This window comes from Dryobates pubescens, chromosome 2 (assembly GCF_014839835.1).
Source record: "Dryobates pubescens isolate bDryPub1 chromosome 2, bDryPub1.pri, whole genome shotgun sequence".
Taxonomy (NCBI): Eukaryota; Metazoa; Chordata; class Aves; order Piciformes; family Picidae; genus Dryobates; species Dryobates pubescens.
The window spans coordinates 17,438,826-17,452,917 of NC_071613.1; positions in this window are offsets into that span (position 1 = coordinate 17,438,826).

The window sequence follows — 14,092 nt, forward strand, 5'->3', positions numbered from 1 at the left end:
TTCTTTCCACTTGCACTTTGAGCCTGTAGGGTCAGAAATGAGGAATGTGTCATTCTGCCTTCATCCTGTGTTCTCTTGGCAGCCATGCTGTACGTGGATGAGCCTGGGCAAGCAGGTACAGGTTTGTTTGCCAGAGTCCCATGGGGTTGTGATAGCACACCTGGACTCCAGAGGAGCCATCCTGCTGAACAGGCTTGTTTTTCTGAGACACCAAGGTGGAAAGGGTTTTGGTTCAAATAACCAACCTCCCCAGGCTGAACCCAAGCTTTCCTTTCTGGGAAGCTGTTTTTGAACCACAGGAACAGGCTGTCCAGAGAGGTTGTGGAGTCTCCTTCTGTGGACACATTCAAAACTCAGCTGGATGCATTCCTGTGAGGACTACCCTGAGTGATCCTGCTCTGGCAGGGGGTTAGGTCTCGATGATCTCTGGAGGTCCCTTCCAACCTCTAATGTCCTGTGGTAGTGTGAAACCACAGATGGTCACCAGGTGCAGAACATCATAGAACTGTCAGGGTTGGAAGGGACCTCAAGGCTCAGCCAGTTCCAGCCCCCTGCCATGGGCAGGGACCATTTACACTAGATCAGGTTCCACACAGCCACATCCAGCCTGCCCTTCAAAAATTCTGGGGATGAGGCTTCCACCACCTCCCTGGGCAACCTGGGCCAGGCTCTCACCACCCTCATGGGGAACAACTTCTTCCTCACATCCAATTTCAAACTCCCCACTTCTAGTTTTGCTCCATTCCTCCCAGTCCTATCCCTCCCTGACACCCTCAAAAGTCCCTCCCCAGCTTTCTTGGAGCCCCTTGCAGATCCTGGAAGGCCTCAATGAGGTCTCCTTGGAGCCTTCTCCTCTCCAGACTGAACAAAGCTGGAAGCCCACCACAGGGATGAGTTTGAATCCTTTCCTTCTGTTACCAGACCACCTCAAGTGGAACACCACCTTGGTACTCATGTGGTGTGAGGGCAAGTGTCTGTTTTTGGGGGGGAAAGGAGGAACATCTGGGGTTTTTTGGGGGGGAAACATGTGGGATCCATCAGATCAGCAAGAGACGTGCAGTGGAGAGTGTAGCAGAGCATGCTGAGGAACAAACATTTACTGGGAAGCTGCTGGCTTCTGAGAAAGGGCTGTCCAGCAGCTCTCAAAATAGCCTCTGACAACAGGCAGCCCCTATGCTGCTTCCATGCTCCGTGGAGAAAGATGTGCAGCTTTGAAGTGTCATTTGTTATGCAATTTAGCCAAATAGTTATTCTCCAGGGGCTTTAGAGCCCCAGTGAGGAGAGAGAGAGAGAGGGAAAAGGAAAAACTAGGGAGCAGCTTTCTTTAGTGAGATTATTTTGAGTGCCTCAGAGTGCTCTTGCTGGGAGTCTTCTTTGACCTCAGCATACAGTGGTGCATTTATAGAAGGGTTATTTTTAGCTTAGCTATGTGGAGGGTGGTGCTTAAACATCCATATTGCTAGTGGCTGTGAAGAGTGTCTTCCAGGGCCCCCTCCTTTCACCAGCATCAGCTCTGGGGGCTGTGGGTAGGTCAGGTCTCTTCTGTCTTTCCCAGAAGCACACACGCTCACAGAATCGCGGCAAACAGACCTCCAACCTCCTCCAGGCCGACCCTCAACCCAGCACTGCGGGGTCAACACTAAACCATGTCCCTAAGCACTGCTTGAACACCTCCAGGCATGGTGACTCCGCCACTGCCCTGGGCAGACCATTCCATCCAGCCTGAACCTCCCCTGGCGCAGCTTGAAACCATTTCCTCTGCTCCTGTCCCTTGCCACCAAGGAGCAGAGGCTGCCCTCTCCTCACTCCAACCTCCTTCCAGGTAGCTGTAGAGAGCAGTGAGGTCTCCCTCAGCCTCCTCATCTCCAGACTGAACATCCCCAGCTCCTTCAGATCCTTCTTGTAGGCCATGTGCTCCAGACCTTTCACCAGCCTCATTGCCCCTCTCTGGACACTCTGCAGCCCTTCAATGTCCCTCTTGTAGTGATGGGCTCAGAACTGAGCACAGCACTCGAGATGTGGCCTCACCAGTGCTGAGCACAGGGAGATGATCACCTCCCAGTTCTGCTGGCCACAGTGTCACTAACACAAGCCAGGATGCCCCTCCTCACCTGGAAGGATGCAGAGGTAGTCTACAGTCACAGATGCTGGGCAGAAGGCACAGTCCAGCAGGTTGGGCACTACAGATTTTTCAGCATGACTTTTCTTCAGCACCTCAGGTGAGGTGTGCTGCTTGCCCAGGGACTCAATGCCCTGACACCAAAAGGTGGGGAGCCCTTCCCTGTGTCTAGGGGTGCAGTAATGACAGGATCTCCTACTGCTTTGGAGGTGACATCAGGTGGTCTTTATCTCTTGTACAGCAAGGACTCTCGTGGGATTGTGAGTTCTAGCTGAGTGGTTGGACTTGATGATCTCCCTGGTATCAGGTGACAGAATGAGAGGAAATGGCCTGAAATTGTGCCAGGGAAGGTTTTGGTTGGAGATTAGGAGAACTTTCTCTCCTGTAAGAGTGGCCAGGGATTGGCACAGGCTGCCCAGGGAGGTGATGGAGTCCCCATGCCTGGAGGAGTTCAAGGAGCCTGAGGCCATGGCACTTGGGGTTGTGGTTTAAAGGCTGTGGCGGTGTTAGTTCGAAGGTTGGACTTGATCTTAGAGATCTCTTCCAACTGAAATCATTCTGTGATTGTATCTCAAAGGTCTCTTGCAGTCTCAATAACTCTATGGTTTGTGGCCAGCTGTGCCTGCTTCCTGCAGCAGGGCTTCAGGTAAAGGTCCCCTGCAACCCAACGTGTTCTGTGATTCAAAGGCTGAGCTGCACTGCATGCAGGCACCATCATTTGCTCCCCACCTGCTTTGGGCTGAGCCCAGCAGCCTGGCAGCCCTCACATGGCATTGCCTTCCTCCAGCTAGGTTCTTCTTATTTATTTGTTTGTAATTTGAAGGAGTTCAGACATTTCTTTAAAGGTATTTTAATCTTTTTTTAGTAGTGCTTTTCCACAGCTAAAATCCTGGCAAGCTGCTTCTGGAGTAGCTCTAACAGTAATACTGCTGGGAATTAGGAAATTAGCTGGGGCCTGGCCCATTTGCCAGCCTGGTACCTCTGGGTTATGCCATGCCAAAGCCTGAGGTGGTGAGGAGGAAGAGACTGCCATAGCTCTCATGGATTTGACTGAGAAGTTCCCAGCAGTTTCTATGTGCTTTGAGCAAGCCCAAGCCAGGGACTGAGTTAAGGCTTTGGCAGTTGCCAGGTCTGTGTCCAGATACCTGAGTTGGAGGCAAGAAGACTCTTTTTTTGGTTGTTTTTAGTGTTGGTTTTGGTGTGGGTGGGTGGAGGCTTGGTAGTGTTGTTAGTATTCAGGCTGTCAATAGACAGACAAAGATCAACCCAAAATCCTGGGGGATATTACCAGCCCTCTCTGCAGAGCTGAGTCTGAGTAGGGCCCCAAATAAAACTGCCAGCAGAGGAGCAGGAAAGGCAATCCTAAGCTCTCATTCAGTGAGTGATCACGATCCTCAATGGGAACTGAATGGAGGAGGAGGAGGAAATAGTCTGCTGCAGTCATGTAGTTGATTATGTGGTGCTGCCTACACAGGGAGCTTCACAACAGGAGCTGTGTGTCAGTGTGGGCTGCTATGAGTAAGGAGGCAAGCACACAGCACCCCCAGGGATGCGTGCCACAGGCCCTCTCCAGAGTGGCTCCTGCACTTCAGTGGATGTGGGCATCTGAACATTGGTAGGTGTGGTAGTCTTGGGCTGTGCCTTGAAAGAGGTCTCGCAGATCTTGAGCAGAAAAGTAGTGAAATGTAGATAAATCACTGTTGGGTGTAAGAATAGTGGTCTTGGGCTGCATCCAGAGAAGCACAGCCAGCAGGTCAAGGAGGTGATTCTCTCCCTCTGCTCTGCTGAGACCCCACCTGAAGTACTGTGTCCAGTTCTGGAGCCTCTGTTTCAGGGAGGATCTGGAGGTGCTGGAAGGTGTCCAGAGAAGGGCCACGAGGAGGAGCAGAGGGCTGGAGCTGCTCTGCTGTGAGGACAGACTGAGAGAGTTGGGGTTGTGCAGGCAGGAGAGGAGAAGGCTCCCAGGAGACCTCATTGTGGCCTTCCAGGATCTGCAGGGGGCTCCAAGAAAGCTGGGGAGGGACTTCTGAGGGTGTCAGGGAGGGATAGGACTGGGGGGAATGGAGCAAAAGTAGAAGTGGGGAGATTGAGATTGGATGTGAGGAAGAAGTTGTTCCCCAGGAGGGTGGTGAGAGCCTGGCACAGGCTGCCCAGGGAGGTGGTGGAAGCCTCCTGCCTGGAGGTGTTTGCAGCCAGGCTGGAGGTGGCTGTGAGCAACCTGCTGCAGTGTGAGGTGTCCCTGCCCATGGCAGGGGGTTGGAGCTGGCTGATCCTTGAGGTCCCTTCCAGCCCTGTGACTCTATGAGAAAGGAAAACAAAGAATCCTAAACAATCCCTGTGGAAGAGCTAAGGGCCCAAACCCAGCTGTCCCAAAACAATTTCTCTTCTCTTCTCACTCCTTCACTCTGGGAGAGATGCTAACTCACTTCTGCTTGACCTTGGCTGCATTGTTTTAGCCAAGTCTAACCTTCCTCTCCTTTCTTTTGTCCCTTCTGTACAGGGGGTATGGAAGGGCAGAGAGGAAGAAGCCAGTAGCTTCCCCTGGTCCTTGGCCAGGGTGGGGTTCTTGTGCTGTTTATCAGTTGTTAAGTACCCGTGGATACTGTAACTGCTGTATGTTTTGTACACATCCATCGCATGCCATTGTAGGTTGCAGTTCTGCTTGTAAATACAGCTTCAATTGGCTTCCAGCTGTGCTGGTCTGGCAAATGCAGTGTTAGGGGGGGAATTTCAACCCACCACAGTGAGTGGTGTTCAGAAAACCCAGCCCTGCCAGGGTGTGTGGTGGGAAGAGGGGGTCTGAGTAGGTTTGTGCCTCCCCAGAGATCAATGCACATGTCCCTGTACACATGGTCCCTGCTGCTGTGTTTGATCTTTATGAATCATGGCAGGGCTGAGATGGGAGCTCTGGAAATCATAGTTTAGGAACAAGGTGTTTACCATGAGAGTAGTGGAGCACTGGAGCAGGTTGCCCAGGAAGGTCGTTGAGGCCCCATCCCTGGAGATATTTAAGGTCAGGCTCTACAAGGCTCTGGGCAGCCTGATCTGCTGGAGGATGTCCCTGCTGAGTGCAGAGGAGGTTGGACTGGATGACCTTTGGAGGTCTTTTTCAACCCAGACCATTCCATTATCTAGTCCACCCCTCACCCCCCCACCAGAGCAGGATCCCCTAGGGCAGGTCACAAGGGAATGTGTCCAGGTGGGTTTTGAAAGTCTCTGGGGGAGGCTCCACAACCTCTCTGGGCAGCCTGCTTGGGCAGCCTCACAGTAAAGAGCTTTCTCCTTGTGTTGAGGTGCAACTTTGTGTGTTCCAGTTTGCATCCATTGGTGCTCCTGAGAAGAGACTGGCACCACCTTCTTGACAGCCACCCTTCAGATGTTTGTAGGCATTGATCAGATCCCCTCTCAGCCTTCTCTTCTCCAGGCTAAACAGCCCCAGGGCTCTCAGCCTTTCCTTGTAAGGCTTCCACTCTCTAGTAGTTCCCAGTCCCTCTTGAACTGGGGAGCCAGAACAGGACACAATGCTCCCAGTGGGACCACATCTGGGCAGCAGGAATGGGGAGGAGAACCTCCCTTGACTTGCTGATTGCACTCTTCTTAATGCACCCCAGGATATCATTGGTGGTCTTAACCACAAGGGTACATGAAGACCACTGTTTTGTCTAAGTCCCACTGTAGCTGCTTAAATCCATTCTGCAAGTGCCCTTGATACCTCTTTGCTGGAGGAAACAGACCCCCAGAGACCCAGGGAGATCTTGCTGAGCACCAGCTCCTGCAGCTCTTTCTCTAACACCACCTTTTCCACACAATTTGTTGTTTCCACAGCCTGGATGGAGTCCAGGATCCAGGAGGGTTTCCCTGTTGATTGTAACAGGACCAAGATGTTGTCAGTTGTGTTAAACATCACTGTTCTAGCTGTTCAGCCTGCCATCTCTGCCTGGAATAAAGTGAGTGCATTTACCCCCAAGGCTTTTTCCTCACTGATCCAGCACTTACTGACTCTCAGGGACTGTCTTCAAAGGGGGCAGGGTTTCATGCAAAAGCAAGTCACAGACAGATCTGATCCCTGGCACTTCACAGAGCCACAGAGTCCTTGCAGCTGGAAAAGACCTTTAAGATCATTGAGTCCAACCATTCCCTAACTCTGCCAAGTCTGGTGCTAAACCGTGCCCCTCTGCACCACATCTCTGCCTATTTCAATCACCTCCAGTGATAAGGGTTCAACCACCTCCCTGGGGCAGCCTGTTCCAGTCTTTGAGTTCCCTTTCAGTCAAGAAGTTTCTTCTAATGTCCTACCTAAACCTCCCCTGGTACAACTTGAGGCCCTTCCCTCTCATTCTATCACTTGTTACTGGGGAGAAGAGATCAACCCCAACCTGGCTCCATCCTCCTTTCTCCTCCAGGCTAAACCCCCTCAGTTCCCTCAGCTGCTCCTCACCAGCCCTGTTCTCCAGGCTCTTCACCAGCCTCATTGACCTTCTCTGGACGTGCCCCAGCCCCCCAATGTCTTTCTTGCAGTGAGGGGTCCTAAACTGAACCTGGGACTCAGTCCTAAGAGGAGGACAGAACTGGCATGGCAATGTCATTCCTTTTACCTTCTTGAGTAACAGCTTGAGTGCTGGCACGAGGTGTGCTGCTCAGGGGCCAGGTACATGATGCACCCCCAGCATCCTCTTTGCTTGCAGCACCACCACATCGGTGCGTGCGCTCTCCTCAGCTGAGCAAAGGTAGGGGCATGCTGAGCCTTGTTTGTAGCCACAAAGCCATGCTCATCTTCCTAACTTTTTATAGAAACACTGCTGATTCCCTGGCTGTGGATTCACTTTGGGGTTTTTTCATCTGGGGGGATCTGTGCCACCAGTTGGTTGACTCAGCTCCCAAAGCTGAGGCGTCCTGGGGAGCTGCGCGGTGGAAATAACTCGTGAGGAGCAAGGTGAAAAATGCTGAGGACTGCCAGGCTATTAATAAGAGTGAGTGGTGCAGAGCCCTCCAGGAGCTTGCTGTGGAAAGGACACAGAGTCATAGAGCTCTTCTGGTTGGAAAAGACCTCCAGGATTGTGGAGGCCAACCATCAGCCCACCACCACCGTGGTCATCAAACCACATCCCCCAGTGCCATGGTCACACAGTTCTTGAACACCTCCAGGGGTGGGGACTCCACCACCTCCCTGGGCAGCCTCTGCCAATCCCTGACCACTCTTGCAGAATTACTTTTTTTCCCCCTAACATCCAATCTAAACCTCCCCTGGCACAATTTCAGGCCATTTCCTCTCGTTCTATCACCTGATCCTAGAGAGAAGAGGCCAAGCCTCACCTCACTGCAGCCTCCTTTCAGGGAGTTGTAGAGAGCAATGAAGCCTCCCTTAGCCTCCCCCTCTCCGGACTGAACAACCCCAGCTCCCTCAGCTGTTCCTCAGAAGACTTCCTCTCTAGGCTCTTCACCAGGCTGCCCAAACCATTTTGGCACTTCCAGCTCATGTTGAAGTTGTGTTGTTTTGGCATCAGTTGTGTGCAAGAGGTGTTGGTTAAAACCTCCCCTGGGGGGATGGCTGCCATACAGCCTCCCTCCCACAGAAACCCTTCTAGGCATCCCCTGATGCCTTTCCCACAGAGGCAGCAGGCTCCCTGGGGATTCTGCTCACAACTGGCTTTGGGGATTCACAGAGCTGTCAGGGCTGGAAGGGACCTCAAGGCTCAGCCAGTTCCAACCCCCCTGCCGTGGGCAGGGACACCTCACACCACAGCAGGTTGCTCACAGCCACATCCAGCCTGGCCTTGAATACCTCCAGGCAGGAGGCTTCCACCACCTCCCTGGGCAGCCTGTGCCAGCTTACAAGACAGCTGGGTTTCTTCCACTCTTACCCATGAATGTGCATGTTTTAATCCAGTGCCAAGTTTCCTCCTCCCTTAAGTCCTCACAGCATCACTTTCCAGGCTGGGTGCTGTGGGAGCAGTAACAAGCCAAGCTGTCATGTTTTCCACTGCATATTTAACTGCGTATGCAATGAGTGTCCCTGCCAGAGCTTTCATCTGCACTCTTGCAGCCTCAGAGATGTGGTGCATGAGGTACAGCTGTGGTGAGGGAACCCAGTCCAGCTCTGGAGCCCCTATTACAGGAAGGATCTGGATAAGCTGGAACATGTCCAGAGAAGGGCCATGAGGATGAGCAGAGGGCTGGAACTGCTCTGCTATGAAGACAGAGAGTTGGGGTTGTGCAGTCTGGAGAAGAGAAGGCTCTGAGGAGACCTCATTGTGGCCTTCCAGGATCTGCAGGGAGCTCCAAGAAAGCTGGGAGGGACTTTTGAGGGTGTCAGGGAGGGATAGGACTGGGGGGAATGGAGCAAAACTAGAAATGGGGAGACTGAGATTGGCTGTGAGGAAGAAGTTGTTCCCCATGAGGGTGGTGAGAGCCTGGCACAGGCTGCCCAGGGAGGTGGTGGAAGCCTCCTGCCTGGAGGTGTTTGCAGCCAGGTTGGAGGTGGCTGTGAGCAACCTGCTGCGGTGTGAGGTGTCCCTGCCCATGGCAGGGGGTTGGGACTGGCTGATCCTTGGGGTCCCTTCCAGCCCTGACAATTCTGTAACGCAAAGGGAGACCTCCACTCCAGTCTGCAAGATCAGCACATAAGCAAGCTGCTGCCCTCCCTACAGGAGCAAAAGCCTGCTGTGGTGGGATCCACATCTTCCAGCCAGATCCCAGCCTCCCCCCTTCCCTTTGCCTGGGTGTTGTGCCAAATCAGCAAATGCTCAGAGAAACAGGATAGGCCACAGCTGTAAAGCAGTGCTGGCATCTTGTGTGTTGGGCTGGGTGGTTGTACTTTTTTTGCCTAGTTGTGCAATGCTGGGATTGCATTGGCTAAGATGATAAATGGATCAGACAAATATAGCTGGGCAGATGCTGACTGTGGCTATGGGGGGTTTAATTTCCCTCCTTCAAACTTCAGCTCTATAATAAGATGTTTCCTTGCTTGTGTGTTTTTATAGCTCCATTCTTTTTGCTGTTGTTGTTCCTTGCTGGATGCTTCTGGCTGTGGCTGCAGCAGCCCAGCCCTGCACAGTAGCTACAGTGAATATTGGTTTACAGCTCTGAGATTACAGTAGGGGCCATAAACTATCTGCAAGTCCACTCTGGCAGCACTGAGCACGTCAGCAGCCTTTGTTAGCAAACTGAAGCAGCATCAGAGGTGGCAGAGGAGAGGTTTTGTCTGCAGAAGAAAAGCATCTTTCTCCACTGCTGGGTGGTGGCTGTGGAAGAGAAGGAGGGAGTGCTTGCATCTGATCTGCCTCTGCAGCCAGCACAGGGAGTGTGGGGGTTGCTCCTTGATTCCCACTTCTCCCTTGCCAATCCCAAATCTGCAGAGCCAGTGGTTCACAGCATGCTCCAGGTTGGCAGGGACCCTTGAAGGTCATTGTGGTGGGTTGAAAATTCCCCCCAGCATTAACTTGCCAGCCCAGCCCATCTGAAAGCAAAGGAAGCTGTATTTACAAGCAAAACCACAGTCTCCAATGAAATGCAATGAATGTGTACAAAATACACAGTAACTACACTAGTTACAGGCATTTGCAATTGACAAACAGCACAAGAACCTCCCCTGGCCAAAAGCCAGGGGAGCTAATAGCTTTCCCCTTCCCTGCTGCCCTCCTTACCCCCCTGGACACAAGGGACAAGAGAAAGAGCAGAGAATTGGTTTGGTAGGCTTAGCCAAAACAAAGCCATGCAGCCAGGGTCAGCAAAGAGCCAGCAGAAGCTCCAGCCAGAGTGAGGAAGAGAAAAGAGGGAAAGGTAGCATGTGCAACCCCTCTCTGTTGGTAGTGTGCCCAATGGGAGTGTTTAGAACTTATCATTATCTTCCTTTTTACACCCAGTGGTGATTTGTTGATGTTCTACCCCTTTCTGGTCATAGGATGTGGCACTTGGAGCCATGGTTTGGTTGTCAGGAGGTGTTAGGGACTAGGTAATAAGTTGGACTTGATGAGCTCTGAGGTCTTTTCCAACCTGATTGATTCTGTGATAAGATTGGTGGCAAATTTTCAAGGTACATCTCCAACTAGATCAGGCTGCTCAGGGCCCCATCAGGTTTAATCCTGAGTGTTTCCAGAGATGAAGCCTCAACCACATCTCTGGACAAACCTGCTCCTGTATTCACCACTCTCCTTGCAAAGAACTTCCTCCTATTGTCCAACCTAAATCCAGCCTGGCCTGGCTCCCAGCTCTTCTCTGGGCACCAGCAACATCCCATGGCTGTGAAGCCAAGAGGAGGTGCTGCAGGATGATGGGGCAAGAGGAGCTCCTAAGCAGAAAGCTTCACACAGTACCATGTACACCTATGCCAGCAGCAGCTAGAGCAATCAGCTTGCTCCAAATCACCCTTCACGCTGAATAATAGAATGGTCTGGGTGGGAAGGGACCTTTAAAGGTTATCCAGACCAATGCACCTGCAGTCAGCTGGGACATCTTCAACTATATCAGGTCCTTTAGAGCCATAGAATCACAGAATTGTCAGGGTTGGAAGGGACCTCAAGGCTCAGCCAGTTCCAACCCCCTGCCATGGGCAGGGACACCTCACACTACAGCAGGTTGCTCACAGCCACCTCCAGCCTGCCTGCAAACACCTCCAGGGGTGAGGCTTCCACCACCTGCCTGGGTGGTCCAACCTGAACCTAAATGTTTCCAGTGATGAGGCACCCACCACCTCTCTGGGCAGCCTGTTCCAGTGTTCCCTCATTGAGGCAGTTCTGTGTCCTTTGTCTCCTCGGATGAGCTAATTCAGATTTTGATTCACAGTGCCTGTCCCACAAGCCAGGACACCCAGGGTCATGCTGGGAGGCAGCACAGAGGCCTGGCTGATGCTGGCAAGGTTTCTCCATTGTTGCACCAACTAACACCTCAGCTATGGGTAAAGTAAGACCTTGGTGCTGGAGTGAGTCACTGTGTGTGGCCATTCCTTGTGCTGGGCTTAAAAATCCCTGTCAGTGGAGGCAGCTTATTAGAAGCCCTACAAAATGTGTGTGCTGGCTGCAGATCCCATCTTCAGGTGTCATGGGAATGATGGATCTCAGTGTTCACTTAGACAGGATGAGCACTTAGCCAGCCTTAGCAGCTTGCACATGGGTGACTCACAAACCTGAAGGTCTGTCCAAGGTGTGCTCTGATTTTAACCCACAAGATTTATTTTTAAAGGCAGCCCCACGGCTGGGAGAGGCCTGGATTGCAGCTGCCTTCAGGCTGGAGCCAGTGCCTGTCTCTCAGGTAGGATGTTTCTAAGCCTCCTAAACAATGCTTTAATCTGAGATGAGTCAGCGTCCTGATGCTAGGGGAAAAGGCAAACATTGTGCTAGGAATGCAGCCTGCAAGGAAAGATCAAACCAGCCAGGCTTAGTGGGACTGCAAGAAGATAAAGCCCAGGGAAGGAGATGTCTCCAAGGCATGACAGGGCATCCTGCCATACCAAGACACCTACAGCCCACCACTCTGTGATCAAGCAGGGAGACATCCCTTGAAGAGGGCTGGAGCTGCTCTGTTGTGAGCACAGACTGAGGGAGTTGGGGTTGTGCAGGCTGGAGAGGAGAAGGCTCCAGGGAGACCTAATTGTGGCCTTCCAGGATCTGCAGGGGGCTCCAAGAAAGCTGGGGAGGGACTTTTGAGGGTGTCAGGGAGGGATAGGACTGGGGGGGATGGAGCAAAACTAGAAGTGGGGAGATTGAGATTGGATGTGAGGAAGAAGTTGTTCCCCATGAGGGTGGTGAGAGCCTGGCCCAGGTTGCCCAGGGAGGTGGTGGAAGCCTCCTGCCTGAAGGTGTTTGCAGCCAGGCTGTGAGCAACCTGCTCTAGGGGATGATCCTTGAGGCCCTTTCCAGCCCTAACAGTTCTGTGATTCTATGATGGAGCAGTGCAGAGGGGCTGGACAAGGCAACCCTTGAGGCTCCCTTCCAACCTGATGCAATCTGTGGTGGAGCATTAGCCCATCCTCTGACAAAGACCTCAGGGGGGGAATATTTTGCTTCTGTGTTTGTGCTCCTCAGAAATTCCTGCCTCTCAGGAATGTGAGCACCAGCATCGTTCTGGTGACAGACCCAGTACTCTGATGTTAGAACTTGAGGGCCTTGTATGCAAGTTGGTAGCTGCAGGGGATATGGAGTCAGGAGGCAGAAGTGGCTTTAGGAAAAGCTGAGCAGGAGTGTGGGCTCTCCCATGGGTGGAGAGGGACACCACCCTGGGCAGCTGCAGCTGTTGGCTTCTGCAGGCAGTAATGCACATTCCCTGAAGAAGTTAACAGGGGAAAAGGGAGGAAAATGGGACCCAAACCAAGCATTTCTGCAGGGACACAATTCACTCCTGTGTCTTAAATACCAGCTCCCGTTGCACTCTTGCCCTTCTATCCCCAGTGTGATCCCAGCTTTGATGAGCTGAGCCTTCAAAAGGCCTCTTTGCAGGGCAGCATGTCTGGAATCAGCTTTACAATGAGAGTCTGTTTCTGCCTTCCCTCTGTATCCATCCTGGCCACGCTCAGCTGCTGGGCTAGGAGAGCTGGGAGCAACTGCAGGGGCAGCTGTGCCACCCAGGAGCACAGCTCCTCTGCTCAGCTTTGGCTGGGGCTACTCCCAGCACAAGGGGCAGTGGTGGAAGCTGAGGCATAGCAAGTTCCAGGGAAAAAGGAGGAAGAATTATTTCCCTGTGAGGGTGACAGAGCCCTGGAACAGGCTGCCCAGGGGGGTAGTGGAGTCTCTCTCTCTGGAGATATTCAAGACCTGCCTGGGTGTGTTTCTGTGTGATCTGCCCTAGGTGATGCTGCTCTGGCAGAGGGGTTGGAACTGGATGATCTCTTGAGGTCCCTTCCAGCCCCTAGCATTCTGTGATATTCCATCACCAGTCCCATGGCTATGCCATTGTCCTCCAGGGTTTGGGCTCAGCTGTCTGCTCATTAGGACTGGCTGCAGGCACAGCCATAAGTGGCCATGGATGAGGAAAGTGCTGCTGCTGCTAGGAAGGTGGTTTGGTGGTGGATGTTGAACAGGTTTGGCCTTTAGAGAAAGGATTTTATAGGATGAGAGGAAATAGCCTCGAGTTGCACCAGGGGAGGTTTAGGTTGGAGATTAGGAACAAATTCTCTACTGCAAGAGTGGTCAGGGACTGGCACAGGCTGCCCAGGCAGGTGGTGGAGTTGCCATCCCTGGAGGTGTTCAAACAATGTGTGGACATGGCACTTCAGGACATGGTTTAATGACCATGGTGGTGTTAGTTTGATGGTTGGACTCCATGGTCCAACCCTAATGATTCTGTCCAGTGTCTTTCTGTCAAAGCTCCCTGGGCTGGCTAACATAAGTGGGGATTTCATCAGAGCTCTCAGCCTGCAGTGTGACTGAAGCTGCTACCAAGGCAGGTTCAAATGATCCTGCAGTTTAGGGAGAAGCTGTCACTGTTCCTCAGACCTGCTGGGTAAAAGGGCTACATGGGTTTGTGTTTTGCCTTTGGGCTGAAATATCCCACAGCCAGCCTGCTCTCAGGACCACATTCTGATGTATCACAGCCTCAGCATTGCATCTGTCCTTGTTTATTGTCCTATATACACCAGGTGGAAGGGCCCGGCTGTCTCCATGGCAGGGGGCAATCCTGGGCTGTAGGTGCACCCTCATCCTGCTACAAAAGTCTGGAGGCATTTTGTGTCCCTAACAGAGCCCCTGCTGGGTTGCACCAACATCCCCTGGCTGTAGGGAGAGCACACCTCACCACCAGCCTTGTGTTCCTGAGCCTGGTTGCAGCGGTGCTGTTCCCCTCCTCCAACAGCTCCTGCCTCCCAGGCATTACCCACACCCCCTGCATCCTTTTGCAACACCAAGCCAAGGCCCAAAGGGTTGTAAATATCTTCCAGGAGGGTTGCAAATGTCTTCCAGGTCACGCAGTGACTCAGAGCTGTCTCTGTGTCCACGCTGGGCCCCCGTCTTCTGCTGCGGATGTGCTTCAAACTATGAGTTAAGA